The sequence below is a fragment of the Staurois parvus genome, unplaced genomic scaffold (genome assembly GCF_062004578.1).
Source record: "Staurois parvus isolate SC_StPar_1 unplaced genomic scaffold, SC_StPar_1.0 ptg000415l, whole genome shotgun sequence".
In the NCBI taxonomy this organism is placed as follows: Eukaryota; Metazoa; Chordata; class Amphibia; order Anura; family Ranidae; genus Staurois; species Staurois parvus.
The window spans coordinates 4,080,807-4,094,735 of record NW_028318211.1 but is presented as its reverse complement, the minus strand read 5'-3'; the positions used below and the strand labels follow the sequence as shown (position 1 = coordinate 4,094,735).

The window sequence follows — 13,929 nt, the reverse complement described above, 5'->3', positions numbered from 1 at the left end:
TCTGGATCAATTGTGGGTGTAGGATTATAACTTTTTTTTTTTAATTATTATATGGTTGAACTGGACTTTTGTCTTTTTTCAGCCAGACTATGTACGTAACTATGTAAGCTAAATGAAAAAAAAAATTACAGCTAGCCAGGTTTAATCTACAACATTATACCAGTGGGGATAATACAAAACTTTTATAGCATATTTACTCCTGAGGTTGAAAGTCACAGGAATGCAGCAGTACTATAGTCAAAGACTCTCATTTACCTTTGTAGAGAAATATTTCTTCTTTTTTATAATTATCAGAAGCCGACGGAGTATTAGGAAAAATAGAGGACATCATTTCTATTACCAGATCAGATCATTTACAGTATATTCTTTCAGTCTCTACTAAAATAATTCTGCAGTTTTAGTGATGCATTAACACAGGTCAGGTTTTTCTTTTTTTAGCATTCACTTTAACATACGTTTCCCACTTAGTATTGAGAAACATCACTGGTATTTAGAGTAATTTTCCAATGGATGTGACACAATGGTTTTGTTTGTGTATGCAGCTGCTTTCAATTTAGTCATTTTGTATGTGTACAAACTGACCATTCTAGTATATCACATGCAAATTGACCAGCTAGATTATCACATATATCTGGCAATGGGGTTGATTGACTAAAGGAATAGAGGTGTTCGCATAGCAAATTAACATTTTTCAAATTGAATGTTAGTGAATATAGAGAAAATGTGTTCACTTTGAATTCTCGATCACGTGTGAGGGAAAAAACCCTAGATATTAATAAACACTGTATTTAATGCAGACTTTTAAATCTTATTTTTATTTATTTATTTTTTTTTAGGTGTAATACGGAAGGGTTTAAATCCTGGTCAGTTTACTTTTTTTTTTGCTGTCTGTGCAAGACTGGGAAGAATTCTCTGCATTTTCAGCTCTGTCGATGGGACAGGAAATGAGAGAAATCTCCCCAAAGTGAGGGATATCTTAGACAATGGTAACATTTTCCCATTGGCTGATTTACTTTTTCCTCTAGCCTGGTGAATTCCATTCCTCCTACTTTCATTCACTCTGTCCTAAAAAAAAAGTTTTGCCATACTTATCTCCATTGATGGCTGCAACTGTCTGCAATGTCTACAAGCTGGCTGGTACAAATCTTAAATGAGATGCTGCTCCCACTATAAAAGGTACATTCCATTTAAGTCTATGTGACGTGTTAGGGAAAAGGGGGACCCAAACCAAGTAGGGAGGGGGGCTGGCTGAAATTTACTGAAAAGTGTATATGTGCATTTACATTTATGCTTTTGTTGTGTAAGGATCTAGGGTTCTGACTTATACTAAGGCAATGTGTAGTACAGGGGCAGAACATTTCAAGAAAAGCCCTGTCCTTATCTCAAACAACACCAATTAGACAGGGACAGGTCACAGATGTCATATGGGTTGGCTGATAGAGCTGTGCTCAGAGGTGAGACCATGAAACACTGCAGAACTCAGAAAGAACAGGCGTAGCTCAATGTTGGGCTACTGAAATTGCAGTGTTCTAACAACATTCAACTGTGGATGGGTGCATTCCACCAAAAGAATAGCATTGTCACATATGACAGAAAAGTCTAAAGCAGCCTTTCTTAACTATAATTCTTCTCTTCTATACGTAATGAACTGGGGGTCAGTGGGAAGAAGGAGCTTTATATTTGTGTCCAGTGGGGACAATGCTTATCATACAGTGAATGCCACCCTTCCAAAAAGTTAAAAAAGATTATTGGTGTAATTCTGCTGGCTTTGACAAGTGTAATTGAGCCTTGAACCATGCAGGCACCATCCGATTGGAAGTCAATCAGCCACAGCTCAAAGAACTCCTAGCAACCTGTGGAGGAACCTTAGATAAGAGTCTAGAGAGTGGTCATAGACTGTCATCCAACAATTATTTTATGGTATGTAATGCTCATCCCTCAAGCTGGCCATACATGGGTCAATTTATTTTTTGTTCAACCACAATCCCCCATTCACACATTTGATGTGGATGACTGAATTCTGCCCACCATGTCATTGTATCCTGACAGCAGAATGACTCCCCTGCCATCATATACACAGACCAGCACTGCAGCCTATTGCTTGCTGCGCTGATCAAGCAACAATATACCAGAAGGATGGTTGAACAGAATTCCATGAGTAGATCAACTTCTGTTCAACTACAGTGGCCAAACATGGATTGAAATGTGTCTGGTCCTTGCTGAATGAGCCGATTTCGATCCATGTATGGCTAACTTAACTCATGTGTAGAGTCTCTGGGACTGTGACTCATGGTTAGACTGTAGTGCTGAGATAAGCACCATAAAAGATTATTGTGTCATTACCTAAATGTTTGCTGCTTCTAAAACAAAGCATTATACAATAAAGAGGTTCTTGAGTCATTTCTGAGATCAAGGCGGCAAGGATAAAGCCTACTACACATGGGTCGAATGCTGGGTGGCATCAGACGGTTCAATAGAAAACAGACAACATTTGGCCCTGTGGCAGGGAGCGTCCCCCCTGCCAAGACACAATGGCACAGCAGGGGAGATCGCTGTACTAACATCCAACCTACTGGGTTGAACGAAAAAAAAAATAGTAGTGTGTAGCAGGCTTAAGTATCCTAGAAGACTAAGGTTGTGTTCTAAATTTCTGAATGCCAGCTGCATAAGGGAACCTGGTAGTTATATGCACATGAAAACATGTCTTCTTACATGTAAGCAATATGTTGTTTTAGGAAAATCTGTGATTTTAATTTTTGGAAACTTTGGAGTTGAAGTGATACTGGCTAACTTTTGGCACTGATTTTCATTTTATAAGACATCTGGATTCTATATATGTGCTCTGAAACTGTTCTGTATTAAAAAAAGAAAAAAAAAAGTATTTATTTTTCCCTGGCATATGAAGCATTGTTGTTCTTAGCAATTTAACAGCATTCTTTGTTTTAACTTTTGTCTCACAAGACTCCCTTATCATGAAGTTACCATTTTATAATATATGAAAAACTAAAACCTTATACTTCATTTGCACAGGGTAGTAAATAGCAATTGTTTATCTTTTGTGTCTCAGTGGGGAGAGTCTTCTTATTTTTCTGTTTTGCAGACACAAAAGCAAATGAGACTAAATATTTCCAAGGTGAGGAAAATGCCTCATGACTGAAGGTTCTGATGTATCTATCTCATGATCTAACTAGTTTTGGTTAGTGACATTCAGTTGGATTCATTATGTAATGTTGAGAAAGCTTCTTACCTTTTCCAAGCTGCTTCTTCATTTCTAGTAAATGTCAAGAACATACCCCAATATTTATATCCACATGGTTAACTCAGTAATTTTACCACCATGGAATGTGATTGTCTATGAACAAGATGGGAGTTGTAAAATTTGTGCAACCCCCTGTTCTATCTACATAATCCCATCTGTTAGTGTGAGAAGTCTGCTGCACATTTTAATTCTTTGATTTACATGGTGAAATATGTGAATTGTTGCCAAATTGACAGCTTAGAGATTTTAAACCAACATTATATGTGGATGATAAAAAGGTATGGTTGTTCCAATTGCCATAGTTGTCCTTTTCTATGTCTTTTGCAAAGCAGTTGTCCTCTTTGTCCAAAATGTGTGCCTTACAGTCCTGAAAAGAATGTTCCTCCTTTCCTAGGCAAACTTTGCGTAGCACCCTCCTAGATAGGTGCTAGGATAAGTAGACCATAGTTTGGTTTCTCTTCTTAACAGGAGAGCTGTAATTGTTAGTAGTGCTTGCTCAGCATGTTCAAGTGCTACTAGTTCTGCCCCTGACTTCCTCTGTATCCAAGTAACCTAGGAAGATTCTGGATGTATAGATGGAAATCATGCAGAACACAGTATGAATAATAATGTCACTCCAGCTAATCCAAGGGAGTACAGCCCAAAGGAATGCTGGGAGAGCGTATTTATTCTTTGGGCATACTGAGGTCTTTTCTGGAGAGGATTTCACTGGCCTGGGGGAAGGCACGCTGCATCCCCAGGCACCAGCTGCCATGCAGTTTCAGGTGGGCTACCTGAGGGTCTGAAGTACGAGAGAGAATGACCTTGGGAGCTGTCTGCCAAAGACCTGTCTGGTATCACTGGAGGGTATCACTGGGAAGATTGGAAGGAGTCTACCATTCTGTTCTTGTGCCTTGTGAGTACAGACACTGAGGGATCTTGAGACTCTGTATGCTTTGCTACTCTTCTGGTGCTTTATAGTCACTGTGGGTCTAAAAAAAGGGGACACTGGCTGAAGAGCACTGAATATACCAAGTTACTTCACTTGTGTTTCAGTGTTGGGTCTTTTGGATGTACAAGCTTCTGTCTCAGTGTATTGCTAAGCTTAAGACACAGGGCTGCAATATTTTTTTTTACACTCCAGCCATATATGGGATGACCATATTACTCCATGTGTTCTGCTTCTCTCCTCTCTACAATGGACTTATGTTTTTGCTAGATCTTGTGGATCTTTTGATGAAAGCAACTCTTGGTTGCCATAAAATTTCAAAGCATTGCTGAGATGCTTGTTTAGTGTTGATGTTTGTTTAGGTGGGTTTGCTGTAACAATCTCAGCCCAGTGTTGCAGAGTTCTAATAACTTCCAGTTTCTGTTTCGTTGGAAGGTGGTTGTCAAAAAAACAAAAACAAAAAACACAGATATTGGTCTCTGTGGGTAGGTTTCTTATTGACCTCAATGTCCAAGTCATCCCATTCCCTGACATGTAACACATAGTCCAAAAGGATCATTTTAGCTATTCTGTGCATCTTCCCATGTAAACATATATTTTTATCCATTGAGTTTATGCTTTCACCTAAAGCTTTTACTTCCAAAGTTTTCATCCTGACCCAAGTATCATCCACATATCTGAACTGGTGACTTGGTGTTGTTTCCTTGCTGCAGCCTTCTCACACCAAGGTAGGGGATTTTGTAGTTAGAAAAAAGGTATTTTGAAATTAGAAAAAAGGTAACATGGAAAGGTTTTTTTTTATTAGAACAAACTTTCACACCTCTCATCCTGCTCTTGGACAATGAACATATGCCATGACACATTTCCTGTTGCTTGGATTAAGGTGACTGAGTTACCCATTTGAATATAAATTCTGGGGTAAGCAGTTTGGAAAATCTGTAAAATGTATTCAACATCACAAAACAAGTCCAGATGAATGTAACTAAGCACTACTAGCTACGTCTTCTTAGATAGCTGTCACAGCACAAGTGTTCCTCTTGGAAGATTTTATCTAAATCCCTGATGACAACACAAAATTTTTGATTTTCTCTCCTGGTGACAGTGGTCACCAGGACACAGATAGAATAAATACTTTATTTGCAAAGATAATAACTTCAATGTGCAAAATGACTAATATATACTCACCGGCCACTTTATTAAGTACACCTGTTCAATTGCTTGGTAACAGAAATTGCTAACAGGCCAATCAAATGACAGAAACAATATGCATTTAGGCATCTAGATGTGGTGAAGACTTGCTGAAGTTCAAATTGAGCATCAGAATGAGGAAGAAAGGGGATTTAAGCGACCTTGAACGTGGCATGGTTGTTAATGCCAGACGGGCTGGTCTGAGTATTTCAAAAACTACTGATAGACTGGGATTTTCACGCACAACCTTCTCTAGGGTTTACAGAGAATGGTCCAAAAAACAGAAAATATCCAGTGAGCGTAAGTTGTGTGGATGAAAATGCCTTGTTGATGTCAGAGACAGAGGAGAATGGGCAGACTGGTTCGAGTTGATAGAAAGGCAACAGTAACTCAAATAACCACTTGTTACAACCAAGGTATGCAGAATACCATCTCTAAACACGCAACACGTCGAACCTAGAAGCAGATGGGCTACAGCAGCAGAAGACCACACCAGGTGCCACTCCTGTTAGCTAAGAACAGAAAACAGAGGCTACAATTTGCACAGGCTCACCAAAATCGGACAATAGAAGATTGGAAAAACGTTGCCTGGTCTGATGAGACTCTATTTCAGCTGCAACATTCAGATGGTAGGGTCAGGATTTGGCGTAAACAACATGAAAGCATGGATCCATCCTGCCTTATATCAACAGTTCATGGATGTGCAGTCAACAAATCTGCAGCAACTGCGTGATACTATCTTGTCAATATGGACCAAAATCTCTGAGGAATGTTTGCAACACCTTGTTGAACCTATGAAGAATTAAAGTATAACTAAAGGTAAAACTTTTTGTTTAGTTTTGAACAGAATGGAGATGGATTAGAGCACCTATTAGGTTTTTATTGCTGTCTGTTCCCCGTGTTAGGGAGATTCACCCTCTCTATTTGTCCTGTTTACCATTATCATTGAAAGTGAAAGTAAAAGAAAATCCCACATTTTGGGTTGTCCCAGAAAAGAAATAGAGGGGGAATCTTCTAATGTGGACACTAGTTCTGGTCACTTGGGCGTCCCCAAGAAATTCACTTATTTTGGGGGATTTCCTTTCACTTCCTGTTTTGGCTATGAGGCAGGAAGTGAAGATAAATCTCTCTAATGGAGCAAAGAAAGAAAAAAATAAACCTTACAGGGGTTATAACCCTCCCTTCTTCTATACAAAATGAAAAAAAGGTTTGCCTATAGTTCTACTTTAAGGCAGTTCTGAAGGCAAAAGTGGGCCCAGCCAGGTACTAGCAAGGCATACCAAATAAAGTGGCCGGTGAGTGTATATACACTGTGTATATATACTGTATATGTGTGTAACTAAAGGCAAAACATTTTTTTGTTTTGGATAAAGTGGAGAGGGATTACAGTATAACACCTGTTGGCATTTATTACTGTCTGTGCCCCCATTAGGGAGATCCACCCTATTTGTCCTGTTTACTGTTATCACCGAAAGTGAAGATAAAAGAAAATCACAATTTCTGGGTTGACACCAGAATAGGGTAAATATTCCAATGGGGACACTGGTTCTGGTGACCCTGGTGATACCCTGAGATTCCCTTTGGAAGGATTTTCTCTCACTTCCTATTTTGGCTATGGGACAGGAAGTGAAGGGAAATCTCCCCTATGGGATACAGATGGCAAGAAAATAAAAACTGACTAGGGTTATAACCCTCCCTTACCCTAGCCAACATTTGAAAAAAAAATATTTAGCTTTACTATTTACAGTGTAACTAAGCTTCACTGGGAGTGTGGTCTCTGCTTGTTGGCACATATTATACAAGGGATTTATGGTTTGAATACTGACTGGCCTCATGGAGAAGAGTGACAATAAGGCCTTATGTATGCAAGCATCTCTTTTCCATCACCAACAAAAAAAAAAGAAGTGATATCAAATAACTCTCATACTCTTAAAAAAGGATTTGCCATGCACACATTTGAAAATTAATTCCTTGCATAGTTATATTTATTAGGTGAGGTGGGGTTTACTTTTAATATTAGCAAACGTGTCTGAACTAGGAAATGTCACAATCTTTTTAAGAGTATAATAAATTTTAGTACAGCAAGTTAGAACATTTTCTGGGTTGTACAGGTTAACTTTAAAGTGGTTCTAAAGGCAGAAGGTTTTCTTTACTTTAATGCATTCTATGCATTAAGGTGTTACCAAACCCAGGACCCTGCATTCACTATATCTGGTCTCCCACAGTACACAGAACATGGAAATGCAATTATATTAGTAAATATAAACTGTTAAAATACCTTTTCTCATCAGCAGTTACAGCAGTCTTGTGACTTCTATCAGTATCCAGCAGGACACATGTTAAAGCTTGTAGGAAGAGTTTTCATTCTCCTCTGATTATCCTATGGAGGTGCAGGATCCCTGACCCTCTGTTTGGACCGTGCTGATTGGCCCTGTGCCGATCACATGCACCATCCCCCCCAAAACAAACCAAAAACTCTCTAGCAATACACACCACATTTACACAGGATTAACCCCTTAGGTTCCACAGTGAGTATAACAAGCAAGATTTACTGCGTATACAGACTGATTTTACTGTTGTGGATTTAGAAACACTTTAAGGTAAAACAACCTTTTGCAAGCAGCCCCCCCTCAATACTTGTCTGAGTGCGTTCTTGATCCAGCGATGTACACACAGGTTCTCTTGCCTCTCTCTTTCCTCATTGGCTCAGTCACAGCAGCAGGAGCCATTGACTCTTGCCACTGTCAATCACAGCCAGTAAGAAGAAAGCAGGGGGCAGGGCCAAACTGCACTTTGTGTGTCTTATGGACTCACAAAGCTGGCTCGGGAGTGAGCATGCATGAGTGCCCCCATAGGATGTGGCTTACTCTGGGGGCACTTGGCAGGATCAAGGGGCCAGGAGTGCCAACAAGGGACCCCAGAAGAAGAGAACCAGGGCTGCTCTGTGCAAAACCTTTGCATAAAGCAGGTCAGTATGACATGTTTGTTATTTTCTAAAAATAAAAACAGAGACTTCATTTGAATGCTGTATATGTTGCTGAGTGCATTGTTTACATACCATATTATATACCATGCTTACCACCACATGATCTAATGCTCAGAACATACTTTGCCCCCATGTATCAGTCAACCTTCCAAATACCTTTTGTCATCTACTAGCCACATACTCTAGTATATAGCCGAGCCCTATCCATTAGAGTTTTACTGTATATGCACTAGCTGCCCTACCAGTATATTACCAAGTTTGTATACCAGACATATCTGCTGAAAAAGCACTGCATTTAACAGACATGGTATGCAAGGAAAAATTTGCCTTTCAATATCTATTGCCTCTAGGCATAACTATACATATGCTAAGCATAACTCTGCACAAGCCATATGGAATGATTTTTCTATTCAAAACAATATAATTTAAAAAAATGTGTGTATGCGGCAATATTCTACAGTATATATTATATTGTATTACGCACAATTCCACCCATAAACAATTCCACCAGAATAAAACCAACAAAAACATGCAAAATATTGATAGATAATGTAATGATCATCATTCATGCATGAAGATGATACCTAAGTGTTCACAAAAATTTGCAATATTTTTTTTCCCTAGTTTATTGGTCAAATCGGTTTGAACAAAAATGTAAAATAAGAGCAGTCTTTACATGTGGTGGATGCATTTGTCTTCTTGTTCTCAGGTTTTTTTCCCCTTTATTTTCAGCTGCTAGTTTTGTATATAACACACTTCCTGTCCTAGGGTGACAACACTCACTCCACTGTATCTATTAATGCAGTATGGTTCCTGAAGCCTTTCTCTATTTATCTCCATGACATCACTGAAGGGGGGATAGGATTGTTTATGCTGTCAGTTCATTTGTCAGGAAAGGACAAGGATACTGCATTGCTGTCAGGATCAACAAGTATTTTCTGTTAAATGCTCTATTGTATATTCTGTGCTCGTGCACACTTAGCTACAGGTACTGGCTCCCCAAACAGTTCATCCTCTGCTCAATATGCAAACATTATAGAGCAAAGAGTAGGCGTGATCCAAGACAGAATCCGAAAAAAAACATTTTTACTAATTTATCTGATGCAAATTGCAAAATCATCTAAACCTCCTTATTAGGAGGCTTAGGTTTCTTTTTATAACAAACATGCCACACTTACCTGCTCTGTGCAGTGGTTTTGCACAGAGCAGTCCTGATCCTCTTCCTCTCGGGTCACCCGCCTGCGCTCCTGGCTCCTCCCCCTGCTGAGTGTCCCCAGAGCAAGCCTCTTGCTCTGGGGGCACTCGAGCGTGCTCGCTCCCTAGCCCAGATCTGTGTGTCTATAAGATACACAGAGCGTGGCTCAGCCCTGCCCCCTCCCCTGCTCACTCCTCACTGGCTGTGATTGACAGCAGTGGGAACCAAAGGCCAAAGTGTCTCAGCCGATCAAGATGGGGCTCAGCTAAGTATTAGGGTGGCTGTGAGGAAGCAGCACACAAAATTTTTTATCTTCATGCATAGAATGCATAAAAGGTAAAAAGAACTTTAAGCCTTTATAACCACTTTAATCATAGCGATCAGGCTCATTGCTGAGAGAAATGCATTAGAGGTTCAGGTGATTTTGCCATTTACACCAGACAGAATTTGATAAACAACTTTAGCTTTATCTTGGAGTCCAGATTCAATTTTCTCTACAAGCAGGTATTTTCTGTGTTTGCTAACAATGATCCTAGTCTGAAAAAAAGAAAACAAACGCAGTCTCCACATTGGATTGGGTTTAACTATCCTTAACGGTACATTTTTTCTGCCACTGTCCATGGTTAGCCCAGTACAACATTCTGCCACTTTTTTCCCATTGAGCATGACCATCCTACCACTTACTTGGCGTGAAAAAGAAAGATTAGTCACAGCTCCCCCACCCTTTGTTCAGTCTGCAAGAATCATGGATCAGAGCCAGGGTAAGAGGCAAAAGATGGAGATGAGGTCTAAACCTAGGTATACAAGTATCGAAATTCGCCCGGTTCAACAGGAACAGGCTGAATTTCATTCTGCGCAGTTCAACAGAAGCCAGTCTTCTGTCTAATGATCCTACTGGAAACTAGCATTCAATCAGCATATGCAGCCAATGGCTGCAGTGGTGATCAGTGTATTCTGAGAGAATACAATAGTATGGCAGGGAAGACCCTTGCATCCACATCACTTGTGTGATCTGTGAGTTTTTTCTTCAACCCACTAAAGAAACTCTGCGTGTATACCCAGCTTACATTGTCGACTTTTCCCAAAAATCAAATTATCAGTATGCATATCAATAACAGCGTGTGCATTTGAAACGCATGGTGATATGAATTTTGAAGGTAACATTTTATTCATATGTTTGGAGAATGGAAAGGTTAAAGTACGGTAGATCTAAACCAATCACTAAATCCTAACTTGTTAATGCTGATAATTTTCAGTTTTTTTAAAGATGCTGCTTCAATTAAAATATTACCTGGTAATCCTGCCCTGAGGTCTTATTTCAGACACTTTCTGACTCCCTGTCCTTGTATGTCAGCTGCTGTCCCATGTTGGCACCCTGTTATATGCACTTTTAGGGAAGGCTATAAGCCACTGTGCTGACACAGATTGCTGGAGCACACCTATGACACATAGTCCCCAATGGAGGGTATGCATATAGGAAGAGGTAAATATGAGTATAAGTATGAGGATACAGTACATATATTAATAATACTTTAAAAGTAGAAATCATTGACCTATGTTTAAGGACCCATTTACAATAGTGTGTACTACTAGCATGTGTTGTGTTGCAAAGTATATATTTTATATGTTTTGGTGCATTGCCAAATGAATGACTGAAAATGACAGGAAATCGAAAAAAAAGTTTTGTTAGTGGGTTTGGAGGACTTCGGAAATGTTATTCAGTAGAAATATTATATTTAGTTTAATCATTTAAAAACCCATTGTTCTCCAAATTACCAGGGGACTAAAACAGCGCATAAATATATTTTGATTTGATTGATATATTAAATATACATACCAATTTTAAATATTTTTGCTTGCTTTTATTTTTGGTTTTGGTGAAACCAGTTTGAATTATTTTTACTTTGCTGCCTAGGAGCCTAAATATCTATTTATTATACTTATTATTATGCACACCAAGAATGTAAAACCACTTGGTTGGAGTCTCAAATAGGGCCTAAAATAATTTGATTATCAGGTCCTCTGGTTTTGGTAAAATTAGTTGGCTGCCTAGATAGGTGCTTCAATATCTATTTATTATACTTAAGGCTATACAGACCAAGAATGTACAACTACTTGTTTGGGGTCTCAAATGTAGCCTAAAAGAATATGATTCTGAGGTCCTATGGTTTTGCGGGATAATTTTATCCGGTATCTTACAATGCTAGAACACTACGTAAAGTCAGGCTCCCCACTGAACTAGATGAAGCAAGCAGTAATTTAAGCTCTGTAATTCTGATGTTGCTGTTCAACTTTGTTATAAAGGTTATACAGAACTTGAAGTATACATTTTAATACATATAACTATATCACACTATTAGGACACACAAATAATGTGAACAGATTAAGAAATCTGTAAAAAAAAATCTTTTAAATGGCTAAATAGAAAATTGAACATCTATAAGTTGCTGTTGAACTTTGCTATAAATGCTATTTTGAGCTTGAAATACACATTTTAATACATATAAAAACTGTATATTACACTATTAGGATTCACAAATAATTTGAATAATTGTTGAAATTAAAAAAAGCCCCTTTGAATGCTAAATAAAAAAATGAACATCCATAAGTAACAAGTATTGATTTCCACTGTACATTTAGATTAAACACATGAGCAATATAACACATTATTGAGTAACAGATAAACATGTGTCATCATCATTCCACTCCTTATTTCCTAATTGTTTCGCAATTTTGAGCAGACCACATGTTTAATCTGCTGATTATAATGTATTGCCTACAATCAATTCTTCATTACCCACCTAGTGATGTAGTAGCCTCTGGCTCAGTGGCTCGATGTAATTACGGTTATCCTCTTAGGATTCTTCACTGTCACTGCAATGAAGTCAAATATTGGGTAGATGAGATCAATGGGAGATGAAAGAAATCTTACGACTAGAAGAAGAGTAGACTTACTTTTACTGTCCTAGTGTAATGCAGACTGGATTTATCTCTGTGCATGTCTCATCTCAGCGTTTGTCTGTCTTCCCAGTCTTTCTTGGTCTGCTTCCCATGAATTCCAAACTATTGGTCCATCCTTCCTCTCCAGTTGAAACATGCTTCTTAAGTGTCACGCCCAGCTCATGCTTAGACAGCCCGGAGAAGAATGTTTCCAATTGCCTCTCCCTGTAAGCTACACAGCAATCAATTGACCACATTCACCCCAGGGTCATTGTGAACACTAAAATATGTATTATTTGCTTTCTAACATATGTTTGCTTTCACTTATTCATATACAAACTGAGATGTATGTCTTCTATTTTTGTCTTTCCCGTTTTTTCCCTCTGCCTCTGTTCACAGCCTCTTATCTATGTCACAGACTGACGATCGGATGACTGAATGACGTTGATAAAATGAAATACTTTTAATAGCACACCCTGCAGAGGATACTGGCTATGAAACAATCATCGCTGTCAGCTGATTGACAGAATACTGCTTTTCACATAAACAGGCAAAGCCAATTACTGCTAAATAACCGTCATCATTAGATCAGTTTCAAGCAAAGCACCATAGCTAATTTTATGCACAATTATAATTGAAATAAAACAAAAATATTTCATATTAAGTTGTAAAAAGTTAAATACTAAGTTGTTAAAATATATAAAAGGTATGTGATATAGTTTATGAATCCAGTGCCCTGTAAAACTTCTGATATAGAAAGTTTTTTTTGTTTTACAGTTTATGTTTACTAGTTTAAAATCTGTCATTAGTGTATTATATCCTAAATGTGCAGCTTTGTACTGGCATTGTAAATATATTCCTTTATTTTCTTACAGAAAGATGAGAGATCGAGAAAAAAAAAGAGGGAAGAACAACACTCAGTGAATTGCTTATTTAATTTAATAATTATATTTAATGGCAACAAATTCCACAGTATGTTTATGATTACATAGACCATCAACCTTAAACAATTTCTATTTTTTTATTATACAAAATATCTGTGCTCAATAACCTTGACGTTTTAAAGTGGTTCTAAAGGTAAAATATTTTTTACCTTAATGCATTCCCTGAATTAAGGTAAAAAACTATTTGTCTCTCGCTGTGCCCTTCCCCTTACATACTTACCTGAGTCCTGCATCGATCCAGCAGTGTCTGCCTGGCTTCAGTTCTTCTCTCCTCTCCCTCTGCTCTCACAAGCCTGGCTGAGAGCAGTGGGAGCCATTGGCTCCTGCTGCTGTCAGTCAAATCCTGTGAGGAGAGAGCAGTGGGCATGGCTGAGTCGCACTGTGTGTGTCAACGGGCACACACAGCCCTGCTTGGGTTCAAGCCCACACATGTGCCCCCATAGCAAGCTCTTGCTATGAGGGCAGACACAGAAGAGTAGGAGCCAAGAT

The 13,929-nt window shown here is 38.6% G+C and overlaps 1 protein-coding gene across 1 annotated transcript in view; it reads right to left on the bottom strand.

Moving 5' to 3' along the window:
- Positions 1–12,749, bottom strand: part of LOC149454889 (leukotriene B4 receptor 2-like) — a 29,748-nt gene extending 16,999 nt beyond the window's left edge. Inside the window, exons 1-2 of the mRNA XM_089687050.1 lie at positions 12,512–12,749; positions 12,358–12,430 (exon numbers count right to left, since the gene is read on the bottom strand). The gene's annotated coding sequence lies outside the window, so the exon portion shown is untranslated. The remainder of the gene's footprint in view (positions 1–12,357; positions 12,431–12,511) is intronic.
- Positions 12,750–13,929: the final 1,180 nt, after the last annotated feature.